Source organism: Hyla sarda, chromosome 3 (assembly GCF_029499605.1).
Source record: "Hyla sarda isolate aHylSar1 chromosome 3, aHylSar1.hap1, whole genome shotgun sequence".
NCBI lineage: Eukaryota > Metazoa > Chordata > Amphibia > Anura > Hylidae > Hyla > Hyla sarda.
This window is the reverse complement of record NC_079191.1, coordinates 336,139,343-336,153,974: the sequence shown is the minus strand read 5'-3', so window position 1 is coordinate 336,153,974 and position 14,632 is coordinate 336,139,343. Positions and strand designations below refer to the sequence as shown.

The 14,632-nt window shown below is 46.1% G+C and overlaps 1 protein-coding gene across 7 annotated transcripts in view; it reads right to left on the bottom strand.

The window, feature by feature from the left end:
• Nucleotides 1-14,632, bottom strand: part of UTRN (utrophin) — a 702,825-nt gene that overhangs the window by 511,348 nt on the left and 176,845 nt on the right. The window lies entirely within an intron of this gene.

Genomic DNA, 14,632 nt, shown 5'->3' with positions numbered 1-14,632 from the left:
CCATCTTTGCTTGGCTTCTTTATGCACAGTAAATACAAATTTTTACCTGGGGGTGCCCAAACTTTTGATCCCCACTGTAGGACAATTTATCTCCTATTCAAAAGATTGAGCCAGTGGTCCCGATCTCCAGTATGACGCTACAGCTCTCCTCACACATGTAGCAGGGTCGGTACATGCACTTTATTTATCTCTATGGGAGAGCCGAAGATACACGAGTACATCGCTCATTTATCTGTGGCTCTTCCATAGAGATAATTGAAGGGAAAGTGCCGACCCCGATCCGTGTACGAGAAGAGCAGGAGTGCCGTGCTAAAGATTGGGGAGGGGGGGGGGTGACAACAATCGGACCCTTATGCCCTATACTTTGGATAGAGGATAAATTGTCCTACATGGGACTTCTCCTTTAAAGGAATACTGTTATGGACTATAACTTATAAGTTAAAGATCGCAGGGCATCAGGGGGGTGGCAGGATCAGAATAGTAGCTGAGGCAGGTAGGCAGAAGAAAACGGTCTCTTTTGTAAAAGTAGTGTGCATAAGTAAGTATTGAGGATATGCATTACGTAAAACTTAACTTTTAATAATATGCTTAGGATAAAATATAGGGACCAAAAATTTTTTGTAAATCAAACAAGAGGAAAGGTGTGCAAAAAACACCATGTGCGACCTACACCACCAAGGATTGATGTGATGCAAAGACCTCTAAAAGGTGGAAGGGAACAACATATGGTCAATTGTAACCGGTGTAGGTAAAAACTTCCCCTGTAAGGTCATACTCTCGCATTATTAATTCCCTTCTTGGCAAGTGACACTGCCATTTCCCAGGGTATTTAGGTGGAAATAGGGATTGGTTCTTGTGTGGGGCCACCCATATGTTGACGCAGGGCCATTGACGCAGGCTGCATATGTTGACGCAGGGCCGTGGTGCAAACATTGGGATCCTGGCCACGCTTCACCTTCTGCCGACACAGTCTTGCATGTGGCCAGGTTAACATCCTCTGGATGCTTGATGAGAAACTGCCACACCGCCGAGTAGATTTTCCCACCAACAGACCGCACTGATTGACTGCTGTTACGCCGAGCGCTCCGGGTCCTCGCTCCTCCCCGGAGCGCTCGCTACACTCTCGCTATTGCAGCGCTCCGGTCAGATCCACTGACCCGGTGCGCTGCGATCCTGCCTCCAGCCGGGATGCGATTCGCGATGCGGGTGGCGCCCGCTCGCGATGCGCACCCCGGCTCCCGTACCTGACTCGCTCTCCGTCGGTCCTGTCCCGGCGCGCGCGGCCCCGCTCCCTAGGGCGCGCGCGCGCCGGGTCTCTGCGATTTAAAGGGCCACTGCGCCGCTGATTGGCGCAGTGGTTCTAATTAGTGTGTTCACCTGTGCACTCCCTATGTATACCTCACTTCCCCTGCACTCCCTCGCCGGATCTTGTTGCCATTGTGCCAGTGAAAGCGTTTCCTTGTGTGTTCCTAGCCTGTGTTCCAGACCTCCTGCCGTTGCCCCTGACTACGATCCTTGCTGCCTGCCCCGACCTTCTGCTACGTCCGACCTTGCTTTTGTCTACTCCCTTGTACCGCGCCTATCTTCAGCAGTCAGAGAGGTTGAGCCGTTGCTAGTGGATACGACCTGGTCACTACCGCCGCAGCAAGACCATCCCGCTTTGCGGCGGGCTCTGGTGAACACCAGTAGTGACTTAGAACCGGTCCACTAGCACGGTCCACGCCAATCCCTCTCTGGCACAGAGGATCCACCGCATCGTGACAGTAGATCCGGCCATGGATCCCGCTGAAGTTCCTCTGCCAGTTGTCGCCGACCTCACCACGGTGGTCGCCCAGCAGTCACAACAGATAGCGCAACAAGGCCACCAGCTGTCTCAACTGACCGTGATGCTACAGCAGCTACTACCTCAGCTTCAGCAATCATCTCCTCCGCCAGCTCCTGCACCTCCTCCGCAGCGAGTGGCCGCTTCAGGCCTACGACTATCCTTGCCGGATAAATTTGATGGGGACTCTAAATTTTGCTGTGGCTTTCTTTCTCAATGTTCCCTGCACTTGGAGATGATGTCGGACCAGTTTCCTACTGAAAGGTCTAAGGTGGCTTTCGTAGTCAGCCTTCTGTCTGGAAAAGCTCTGTCATGGGCCACACCGCTCTGGGACCGCAATGACCCCGTCACTGCCTCCGTACACTCCTTCTTCTCGGAAATTCGAAGTGTCTTTGAGGAACCTGCCCGAGCCTCTTCTGCTGAGACTGCCCTGTTGAACCTGGTCCAGGGTAATTCTTCCGTTGGCGAGTACGCCGTACAATTCCGTACTCTTGCTTCAGAACTATCCTGGAATAATGAGGCCCTCTGCGCGACCTTTAAAAAAGGCCTATCCAGCAACATTAAAGATGTTCTGGCCGCACGAGAAATCCCTGCTAACCTACATGAACTCATTCATCTAGCCACTCGCATTGACATGCGTTTTTCCGAAAGGCGTCAGGAGCTCCGCCAGGATATGGACTTTGTTCGCACGAGGCGTTTTTTCTCCCCGGCTCCTCTCTCCTCTGGTCCTCTGCAATCCGTTCCTGTGCCTCCCGCCGTGGAGGCTATGCAAGTTGACCGGTCTCGCCTGACACCTCAAGAGAGGACACGACGCCGCATGGAGAATCTCTGCCTGTACTGTGCCGGTACCGAACACTTCCTGAAGGATTGTCCTATCCGTCCTCCCCGCCTGGAAAGACGTACGCTGACTCCGCACAAAGGTGAGACAGTCCTTGATGTCAACTCTGCTTCTCCACGTCTTACTGTGCCTGTGCGGATATCTGCCTCTACCTTCTCCTTCTCTACTATGGCCTTCTTGGATTCCGGATCTGCAGGAAATTTTATCTTGGCCTCCCTCATCAACAGGTTCAACATCCCGGTGACCAGTCTCGCCAGACCCCTCTACATCAATTGTGTTAACAATGAAAGATTGGACTGTACCATACGTTTTCGCACGGAGCCCCTCCTAATGTGCATCGGACCTCATCACGAAAAAATTGAGTTTTTGGTCCTCCCCAATTGCACTTCTGAAATTCTCCTTGGACTACCCTGGCTTCAACACCATTCCCCAACCCTGGATTGGTCCACAGGGGAGATCAAGAGTTGGGGTACCTCTTGTTTCAAGGACTGCCTTAAACCGGTTCCCAGTACTCCCTGCCGTGACCCTGTGGTTCCCCCTGTAACCGGTCTCCCTAAGGCCTATATGGACTTTGCTGATGTATTTTGCAAAAAACAAGCTGAGACTCTACCTCCTCACAGGCCTTATGACTGTCCTATTGACCTCCTCCCGGGCACTACTCCACCCCGGGGCAGAATTTATCCTCTGTCCGCCCCAGAGACTCTTGCTATGTCTGAGTACATCCAGGAAAATTTAAAAAAGGGCTTTATCCGCAAATCCTCCTCTCCTGCCGGAGCTGGATTTTTCTTTGTGTCCAAAAAAGATGGCTCCCTACGTCCTTGCATTGACTACCGCGGTCTTAATAAAATCACGGTAAAGAACCGCTATCCTCTACCTCTTATCTCTGAACTCTTTGATCGCCTCCAAGGTGCCCACATCTTTACCAAACTGGACTTAAGAGGTGCTTATAATCTCATCCGCATCAGGGAGGGGGATGAATGGAAAACGGCATTTAACACTAGGGATGGACACTTTGAGTATCTGGTCATGCCCTTTGGCCTGTGCAACGCCCCTGCCGTCTTCCAAGACTTTGTTAATGAAATTTTTCGTGATCTCTTATATTCTTGTGTTGTTGTGTATCTGGACGATATTCTGATTTTTTCTGCCAACCTAGAAGAACACCGCCAACATGTCCGCATGGTTCTTCAGAGACTTCGTGACAATCAACTTTATGCCAAAATGGAGAAATGTCTGTTTGAATGTCAATCTCTTCCTTTCCTAGGATACTTGGTCTCTGGCCGGGGACTACAAATGGATCCAGACAAACTCTCTGCCGTCTTAGATTGGCCACGCCCCTCCGGACTCCGTGCTATCCAACGTTTTTTGGGGTTCGCCAATTATTACAGACAATTTATTCCTCATTTTTCCACCATTGTGGCCCCTATCGTGGCTTTAACCAAAAAGAATGCCAATCCTAAGTCATGGCCTCCTCAAGCGGAAGACGCCTTTAAACGGCTCAAGGCTGCCTTTTCTTCTGCTCCCGTGCTCTCCAGACCTGACCCATCTAAACCCTTCCTATTGGAGGTTGATGCCTCCTCAGTAGGAGCTGAAGCGGTTCTTCTACAAAAAAATTCTTCCGGGCATGCTGTTACTTGTGGTTTTTTTTCTAGGACCTTTTCTCCGGCGGAGAGGAACTACTCCATTGGGGATCGAGAGCTACTGGCCATTAAATTAGCACTTGAGGAATGGAGGCATCTGCTGGAGGGATCAAAATTTCCAGTTATTATTTACACCGATCACAAGAATCTCTCCTATCTCCAGTCTGCCCAACGGCTGAATCCTCGCCAGGCCAGGTGGTCTCTGTTCTTTGCCCGGTTTAATTTTGAAATTCACTTTCGCCCTGCCGATAAGAACATTAGGGCCGATGCTCTCTCTCGTTCCTCGGACGCCTCGGAAGTAGAGCTCTCTCCGCAACACATCATTCCTCCTGACTGCCTGATCTCCACTTCTCCAGCCTCCATCAGGCAAACTCCTCCAGGGAAGACCTTCGTCTCTCCACGCCAACGCCTCGGAATCCTCAAATGGGGTCACTCCTCCCATCTCGCAGGCCATGCGGGCATCAAGAAATCCGTGCAACTCATCTCTCGTTTCTATTGGTGGCCGACTCTGGAGACGGATGTTGTTGATTTTGTGCGGGCCTGCACTGTCTGTGCCCGGGATAAGACTCCTCGCCAGAAGCCCGCTGGTCTTCTTCATCCTCTGCCTGTCCCCGAACAGCCTTGGTCTCTGATTGGTATGGACTTTATTACAGACTTACCCCCATCCCGTGGCAACACTGTTGTTTGGGTGGTCGTTGATCGATTTTCCAAGATGGCACATTTTATTCCTCTTCCTGGTCTTCCTTCAGCGCCTCAGTTGGCAAAACAATTTTTTGTACACATTTTTCGTCTTCACGGGTTGCCCACGCAGATCGTCTCGGATAGAGGCGTCCAATTCGTGTCTAAATTCTGGAGGGCTCGCTGTAAACAACTCAAGATTAAATTAAACTTTTCTTCTGCTTATCATCCTCAGTCCAATGGGCAAGTAGAAAGAGTTAACCAGGTCCTGGGTGATTATTTACGGCATTTTGTTTCCTCCCGCCAGGATGACTGGGCAGATCTTCTACCATGGGCCAAATTCTCGTATAACTTCAGAGTCTCTGAGTCTTCTTCCAAATCCCCATTTTTCGTGGTGTACGGCCGTCACCCTCTTCCCCCCCTCCCTACTCCCTTGCCCTCTGGTTTGCCCGCTGTGGATGAAATAACTCGTGATCTTTCCACCATATGGAAAGAGACCCAAAATTCTCTCTTACAGGCTTCATCACGCATGAAGAAGTTTGCTGATAAGAAAAGAAGAGCTCCCCCCATTTTTTCTCCCGGAGACAAGGTATGGCTCTCCGCTAAATATGTCCGCTTCCGTGTTCCCAGCTACAAATTGGGACCACGCTATCTTGGTCCTTTCAAAATGTTGTGCCAGATTAATCCTGTCTCTTACAAACTTCTTCTTCCTCCTTCTCTTCGTATTCCTAATGCCTTTCACGTTTCTCTTCTTAAACCACTCATCATCAACCGTTTCTCTCCCAAACTTGTTTCTCCCACTCCTGTTTCCAGCTCCTCGGACATCTTCTCCGTAAAGGAGATACTGGCCTCCAAGAAGATCAGAGGGAAAACCTTTTTTTTGGTCGATTGGGAGGGCTGTGGTCCTGAAGAGAGATCCTGGGAACCTGAGGACAATATCCTAGAAAAAAGTCTGGTCCTCAGGTTCTCAGGCTCCAAGAAGAGGGGGAGACCCAAGGGGGGGGGTACTGTTACGCCGAGCGCTCCGGGTCCCCGCTCCTCCCCGGAGCGCTCGCTACACTCTCGCTATTGCAGCGCTCCGGTCAGATCCACTGACCCGGTGCGCTGCGATCCTGCCTCCAGCCGGGATGCGATTCGCGATGCGGGTGGCGCCCGCTCGCGATGCGCACCCCGGCTCCCGTTCCTGACTCGCTCTCCGTCGGTCCTGTCCCGGCGCGCGCGGCCCCGCTCCCTAGGGCGCGCGCGCGCCGGGTCTCTGCGATTTAAAGGGCCACTGCGCCGCTGATTGGCGCAGTGGTTCTAATTAGTGTGTTCACCTGTGCACTCCCTATGTATACCTCACTTCCCCTGCACTCCCTCGCCGGATCTTGTTGCCATTGTGCCAGTGAAAGCGTTTCCTTGTGTGTTCCTAGCCTGTGTTCCAGACCTCCTGCCGTTGCCCCTGACTACGATCCTTGCTGCCTGCCCCGACCTTCTGCTACGTCCGACCTTGCTTTTGTCTACTCCCTTGTACCGCGCCTATCTTCAGCAGTCAGAGAGGTTGAGCCGTTGCTAGTGGATACGACCTGGTCACTACCGCCGCAGCAAGACCATCCCGCTTTGCGGCGGGCTCTGGTGAACACCAGTAGTGACTTAGAACCGGTCCACTAGCACGGTCCACGCCAATCCCTCTCTGGCACAGAGGATCCACCTTCTGCCAGCCGGCATCGTGACAACTGCTTCTGCCGCCGACACCAAGAACCCCTGTTCTACTACCTCCTGGGAAGGCAGGCTGCCGTGAAGCAGATGGTCTATCCCGGGCACGTTTGGCTCCAGAATTTCCACTTCTGCCACCGTGCTGACTGCCAACCATGCTACCACCTTGCTGGCTCAGCTGCTGTCTCATGGGTAAACTGCAACCCTCTTCTCCTGATAATGAAGCCCCTTCTACACCCGACTCCCAAGTGTGATCGGCTTCACCCTCATTGAGTTGTGTCTGCACGTCACTGATGTCCTCCTCATGTTCCTCAACAGTGTCTGCTTCAGGAGCCTGAATGCTCGCAACACCACCTCCCACGTCACTCTCCTCATCACTACTTACCCGGAGGAAGCGGCAGATGTCTCCTCCAGTCTTGGCTGGGCAGTAGCTGCTGACTGTCCTCTAGTAGATCATCCTCACTAAATAGTGGAGCTGAACCCACAGCATAAGATACTTCTTTGGGGGAGGGAACAGCATAGGACAGAGGCAATGGGAGGACAGGGACTGCTCCCGAGCCATGCCAACTGAGTCATCGACTGTTGACTGGGGGTGTCAGATGTAACTTGTGATGAAGTGGATGACCGTGTTAACCAATCGATGACGGCAGATGGGTTGCTGGTTGAGACACGACCGCTAGCTGATCCCGGGAGCTCAGGCCTCTCGCTGCCACTCCTGCTGCCATTCACCCCTAGTTTGCTGTGACCGCTGCCTGATGAATTTAGGCCTCGGCCACTCCTCTGTGCATGTCCTGGGACTTCTCTGCCTGACATACTTAGTGCGTATATGAGGGGAGTACAATACACTCCACTACGCTTAAAACAGTATTTGTCTACAACACTAGCAGATGTGTACTTTTGGATGGCCTTTCACAGTATCTAGGCCCTTAAGACTTTAACAGGAACAAAATGGTACACCACTTAGATGTACATATGTGGCATGCACTTATGAGGGGAGGACAATGCACTCCAGTACGCTTAAAACAGTATTTGTCTACAACACCAGCAGAGTACACCTGCCTGGCCTTTTACAGTATCTAGGCCCTTAAGACTTTAACAGGAACAAAATGCTACACAACTTAGATGTATGTGGTATGCACTTATAAGGGGAGAACAATGCACTCCAGTATGCTTAAAACAGTATTTGTCTACAACACCAGCAGGTGTGTACTTTTGCCTGGCCTTTCACAGTATCTAGGCCCTTAAGACTTTAACAGGAACAAAATGGTACACCACTTAGATGTACGCACAGGTTACACTTAATAGAGGTCAATATTCTTTTAGTGTTCTGCTCACCCTAACTGGTTGGCTACTTCTAGCTTTTCAGTTGTTGTATACACCAGTGCTGCAGAACACACAGTTTCTGTGTACTACACCCAAAATTGAACTTTCTCTTTCAATCTCACTCCCTTCCCTATCAGTGCTTCTTGGCTGGATTTGGGCTTGAGGTGAATCGCTGCTGTAAAAATGCTTTTCTGTGCAACACACTGCTCTCTGTCCCTCTCTGCAATAGAATGCTGATGTGACTGGGAGGTGAATCGTTGCTGTAAAAATGCATTTCTGTGCAACACACACTGCTGTCTGTCCCTCTCTCTCTCTGTAATAGAACGCTGATGTGACTGGCCACAAGATGGCTGCTGATTATATAGGGCTGTGACATCACAGGAGTGGCTGGCTGCTGATAGGCTGCATGCTGCATGTGATTCATGGGTCATTCCGCCAACCCTTTTTCCCGCCTTCCCAGGATTCCTTGCCCCATGTCCTCACATGTGGATCTGCCATTTTAGATTCCTTGGAGCCTGGACTGCACTAAATGGAGTTTAAAGGGGTACTTCGGTGGAAAACATTTTTTTTAATCAACTGGTGCCAGAAAGTTAAAAAGATTTGTAAATTACTTCTATTAAAAAATCTTAATCCTTCCTGTACTTATTAGCTGCTGAATACTACAGATTATTTTCTTTTTGGAACACAGAGATCTCTGCTGACATCATGACCACAGTGCTCTTTGCTGACACCTCTGTCCATTTTAAGAACTGTCCAGAGTAGGAGAAAATCCCCATAGAAAACATATGCTGTCCTGGACAGTTCCTAAAATGGACAGAGATGTCAGCAGAGAGCACTGTGTTCATGATGTCAGCAGAGAGCACTGTGTTCCAAAAAGAAAAGAATTTCCTCTGTAGTATTCAGCAGCTAATAAGTACTGGAAGGATTAAGATTTTTTAATAGAAAAAATTTACAAATCTGTTTAACTTTCTGGCACCAGTTGATTAAAAAAAATGTTTTCCACCGAAGTACCCCTTTAATGAAACGATTCGCACAATCGAATTGTGGCGATATTTGCATTCATTGCGAATTGAATTTTTCCTGAAATTGGTATCGAATTCGGATTCGGCAGATTCGATTCGCTCATCCCTAATAGGAAGGCCAAGAGTTAAATATGAATCTTGTTAACCACTATCCACAACTGTCTCTCACAAAACAGATGTACTAAAAACCCCAGAGTACATGGTTCTTCAAGCAAATGTTCCTTTATTGTGGAGAAAGGAATGTTCTTAAGTGGAATTGGGGTGTTCCTGGTAAAAGCTTAAAAAAATCTTCAAAAGTAGAACTGCAGCAAATTATCTCAGCTATAAGCAAACAGTTGTATGGTGTTGTGTATCAATTTTTGTAGGGATTTGGAACCTAAGTTAGAATTTCGTAAGCAATATACCGATGGACCACACACAGGCAGTGCTTGCTCCTTATAGGTTACATTTGTCCTTCACGCTGATCATTTGGTTATGTTCACAAAGTGTTTTTTAGGCGTATTTCATTTGTAAAAACTGCATCCGCAATATCACATCCACATTTTTACCAAAAATGTGCTCCATGAAAGTATGTGGTTGCCTGTGCACACAGTGGGCCTAATTTACTAAGGCTTTTCTGAGTTGATTTTTGTATGTTTTTTTGTGTTGCATGTGTCGTGTGCCAGAATTTCCAACAAAAAATCCTTACACTTTACACAGAACACCTGAAAAAGGGGTTTGATCATCAGGGAAAGGGGGGGAAAAAAAACTACATTTTCTAAAAAAAATCTACAAGTTTACTAATGTTTACAGATAAAATGTGGCGGATTTAAGCTCTGAAAAATAAACGGCAGCTCAGAGCATGTGTAAAAAGAGCAAAAAGTAGGGAAAATCTCTGAATACAAGATACAATAGAAAATAACATGAAAAAAATACATGTCGGAAACAAAAAGCTACAAAGAAAACTACACTCCACTCTTAGTGAATGAGGCCCATTGTCTACACAGACAACCACTTTCCCATAGACTTACATAGAGAACATTAATGATAAAAATGCTGATGCGAGTTTGCGGATAATTCTGAAAAAACCCACAGGAACATAGGGGAAGATTTATCAAAACCTGTCCAAAGGAAAAGTTGCTGAGTTGCTCATAGCAACCAATCAGATCGCTTCTTTCAGCTTTCAGAGGCCTTTTCAAAAATGAAAGCAGTGATCTGATTGGTTGCTATGGGCAACTTTTCCTCTGGACAGGTTTTGATAAATCTCCCTGAAAAAACATAAACTACAATGCAAATAGAGAAGACATGGGAAATGTTACCGCAAGTATAGAAGTAAAAGTCCTATCTAGGAAGATAAGATTGTATAACTTTTATGTTTGGACAGGGGAATCTAAATTTTAAGAATAACTCCAATCTTAAAAATTTTCTTCATAAACTCCCCATTGGTCAAGAACCAACTACAGTGCTGTTTGCAGATTAAACCACAGCTGCTTTATTCATTCCAAGGACTCTATTTTCACAAGGACTAAATTTTTCACCCTTTTTAAAAAAAAAACATTTTTACCAAAATTGCTTTGTATGTAGTTTTCTATATTTCATATTTGAGATTTAAACTCCATCAACAATGCAGCCAAACGCTGTGTGTGAATAAAGCCTAAGGCTTCATGAAGTCACTTTCATTTGAAAGCATGTGGTAAAGTCAATTGATATAAAAAACTATAATCTGAGATAGAAAGGGTATCTATAATGCAGGCTGCATTATACAGGGGAAGCCAGTTCTTTCTGCTCATTTCGCTTGGAAATGCATCGCAGTCTATGGCGCATTTCTGAACGATGTTCTATTTGTGTCATTTGCACCTGAAATGTTTCCTGGCAGGCATTCCTGCAAATATTCTGCTGTGTGAACATGGTCAATGTTTGACTGTAGCCTACAAGAGCTTCTCCAGGTTATCCGAAAATTCTTCTGAGGTCATTGAACTGCTATAGTCACATGACAATGCTGTAGGAGTCCTGTCATTCCCTTTACTTGCAAATAGAGAAGTCTGCTGGTGTAGGGAAAGGCAGAAATGTTTGCAGGAACTTTCCATTTTACAGTTTATCTACATAAATATTCAAAGAACATTTATTACCATTTACAGCCTATTAGCAAGGAATCACCGGTTCATGTATAGCTTGTGTGCTGCATGGTAGAAACAGTCATCAAAAAATAAACCAGTTAATAGCTGGCTGTTAAAGGACTATGGCGGTGAGTTATGTTTAGTTGTTTGGTTCTTCTATTTTTGTATTGTGTTATACAGTGCCAACACCACCAAAATCCTACAGATGATAGTTTGGGTGGAGTCAGGGTTTTAACTTAGAGGTTATTCTTTTACAAGAAAAATTTTTTTATTAGCCTTGCAAGTAAGTACAAGAAAATGAGAGCAAAGCACACATATGCAAAGAGCAACACATTTAGCGAAAGTAGTGAAAAAATTAATATATCCAAAGGAGTAGTTCATTAATAGGTTTATTCATATATTTATACTGGCTAACTGTAATAGAAGCTTCCCACGATGCAGTGTGCACCGAATTCATGGCACATACCTTATCAAAAGTCTGCTAAATGCTATCAACAAAGAAAAAAGTAACGATAATGCAGGAAATTGATCATAAATGGGAAAAACACAGCGCAATGCTGAAGCTCTGCCTATATTTCCCAACACATTTATATGTGAAGGGAAAAGTAGTGATGAAGCTTCATTAAGAATTGTTCAGCTCAAAAACATCATTTTTGACTTTCCAGCTTTGGCTGTTTTTGGCTTCCTGATCACCTCCTGTGGCCAGAAATAGGCAAGAGGGAACCGTGATACTGAATTTCCAAGATGGGAATACCCTTATAAGGCTGTATGCACACTCAATGTTTTGGGCTATATTTTAGGCCACACAAAAACTATTATTTATGCAAAAAAAAAATATTAATTAATTTTGCCTTTTTCTTTCTTTTTTTTTTTTTTTGCTACAAAACATGCATATAGGAAAACATTTCCAAAGGATGGACATTTCATGAGCCATAAAAGCCCAAAAGAGGGACCTTGCACTTAACAATCACCAGCTACTGAATGCAATAGAAATGAATAATGAAAAGAAGCTGTTTTGAGACTTTTCTGAACCATAAAATGGCCAATTTACAGATAAAAAAAAACCTTTAAAATCTTAAAAAAAAATGCTCTGTGTGTGATTATAACTTAAAAGGATACTCTGGGGAACTAAACCTATAGCTAGCTACTGTATATAGAGTGGTTTCCCACTTTCAGTTGTCACTTACATGCAGGGAGTGAGGAAAGCCAGCCTCTGTGTCTCTGTTCAAATCCCTCTCTAAAAGAAGCCCCCACCATCATGAGAGACACAGACCACATGGTTTCTGCCCTGCACTGAGGAGTCATGCTTCCTTTAGCTGGGAGGTGTGTGCAGCCTCTGCCAATCACACATTAAATCTCTCTGCTCCCAGAGGAGGAGGGTGGGGCTGCTGTGAGAAGCTGGACAATAATGATAGTTGAGCTGCAATGACTGGTGGGAAATATAGTATTCATGCTGAAGGGAAAAAAGGATGGCAAAGAATATCAAGCAGCCAGAAAAGTCACCAGGGGCCACAGGAGCCATGCATATCAGGCAAGATGTACTTCTTTGGAGCATCCCTTCATACATAGTATTTTGGTCAGTATTAGGCAAGCATTTTGGTCAGAATTTTACTTAGATCAGGAGTGGGTTCAAAACACAGAGGCCGGCATTAAAAAGTGAAGCATTTTTCTGCACCTTTTTTTGTGTGCTGGTTATGTGTAGGAGAACCAAATTTATTAAATGGTCACAGAGCATTTGATACATTTTGTGCAGGTCACATTTTGTGAAATTTCTCTCTTCACATACACCAAAAAGCTAAGCTAAGTCTGGGCTGGTGTAGTTTTAGAGACTTTACGCCTTTTTTGCGCCTTTTCACAAACCCGTCTTGATAAAACCCGTCCATATCATGTGTATTGCCAAAATCAGTGGATTGCAACTCAAAATCAGCAGAAATGTGTAAACCAAAAGACGCAAATAAACCCTGCTTGCGCCTTTTCTAGACACAGAAAACTGTCTAAGGGTGCGTTCCCACACGGCGTATAAGCAGCGTATTTCAAGTTGTGCAAAATCTACGGCAGCAGCGGGAAATACGCTGCGTATTCCTTGCTCACTATACACACAGGGTTTTCCGGCGGCAGCCCTATGCGTGTAGTGAGTTTTCGAGGCAGGGCCGTGTGCCGGAGTGACTGTGACACGCGGCTCCACCTCCAAAACTCACTGCACACATAGGGCTGCCGCTGGAAAACCCTGTGTGTATAGTGAGCAAGGAATACGCAGCGTATTTCCCGCTGCTGTCGTAAATTTTGCGCAGCGTGAAATACGCTGCGTATACACCGTGTGGGAACGCACCTTAAAGGCAATGATAAATGTCTTCCAGAAGGTACAAATCTTTCTATTTAAGGCTAAGTGCACACAGTCGTTGTGGTCTGATCTGTTCTGGGTCTAAAAACAGGTCGGAGCACAATCGACAAAGCTGGGTCCTGATGGATCCCATCGACTTTAATGGGGTTTGTGGGGTGCCTGGAATTTTACAGGAGTTGAGTGAAGAAAAGAATCGGACATACAGTATTTTTTTCTCCACTAAACTCCTGTCCTTGCGACAGACTAATCGACAGAGCTCCCTTTAGTAGAGCACAGCCCTACGTTTTCCTATGTGTCGGTTCCACTCCTGGTTTTTGCTACTGGCTTCTAAATATAACACGGATCAATGCTGACCAAAAAACTGTGTGAACCAGGTCTAACTGTTCAGTAGTAAAGGTTGTAATACATGTAAAAAAAAGATTTGCATAATAAATAAGTCAGTACACTGTTTAAACAGCTGTAGACGGTAAACATTAGCCAGTGTGTTTCGGATACAATGTCTTGCTTACCAGTCATACACGCCCATATAAATACCAAACATTACATCTACGGGAACGTAATTGGAGATCCTTCTAGAGCAATATATTATTTTAATTACGGTAAACTCATATTCCTATTAACTGGTGCACATCACCATGTATATGGCCATGCAATCTCTAAAGAAGAACCTTTGCACAGAATAATTGAATAGCTTGTAACATTCAACATGGCACTGATCTCGGATGATGGTTTTCCAAAAAAGTTAGTTTTCTTCGCTTAAGCTGCCCCAGTTAACAGTACAATGTAGGAACATCAGCTAGGAGAGTGTTTCCTAACCAGAGTGCCTCCAGCTGTTGCAGAACTATAATTCCCAGCATGCCCGGACAGCCTCTGGCTGTCCGGGCATGCGGGGAGTTGTAGTTTTGCAACAGCTGGAGGCACTCTGGTTGGGAAACACTGAGCTAGGAGGATCAACTCTGAGGCAGATGCACAAGCTCAAACAATAGGACCCACTGAACAACTCAGGGTGAACTTAATGTAAATGTTCTTGTGGTCAAAGGGATGCAAACCTTTGCATTCTTACCTAGAAATGTAGTCTAAGGCTATGTTCACACAGTAATTTTTTCAGGCATATTTTATATATATATATATATATATATATATATATATATATATATATCACGAAAGGAAAATGTCCGGC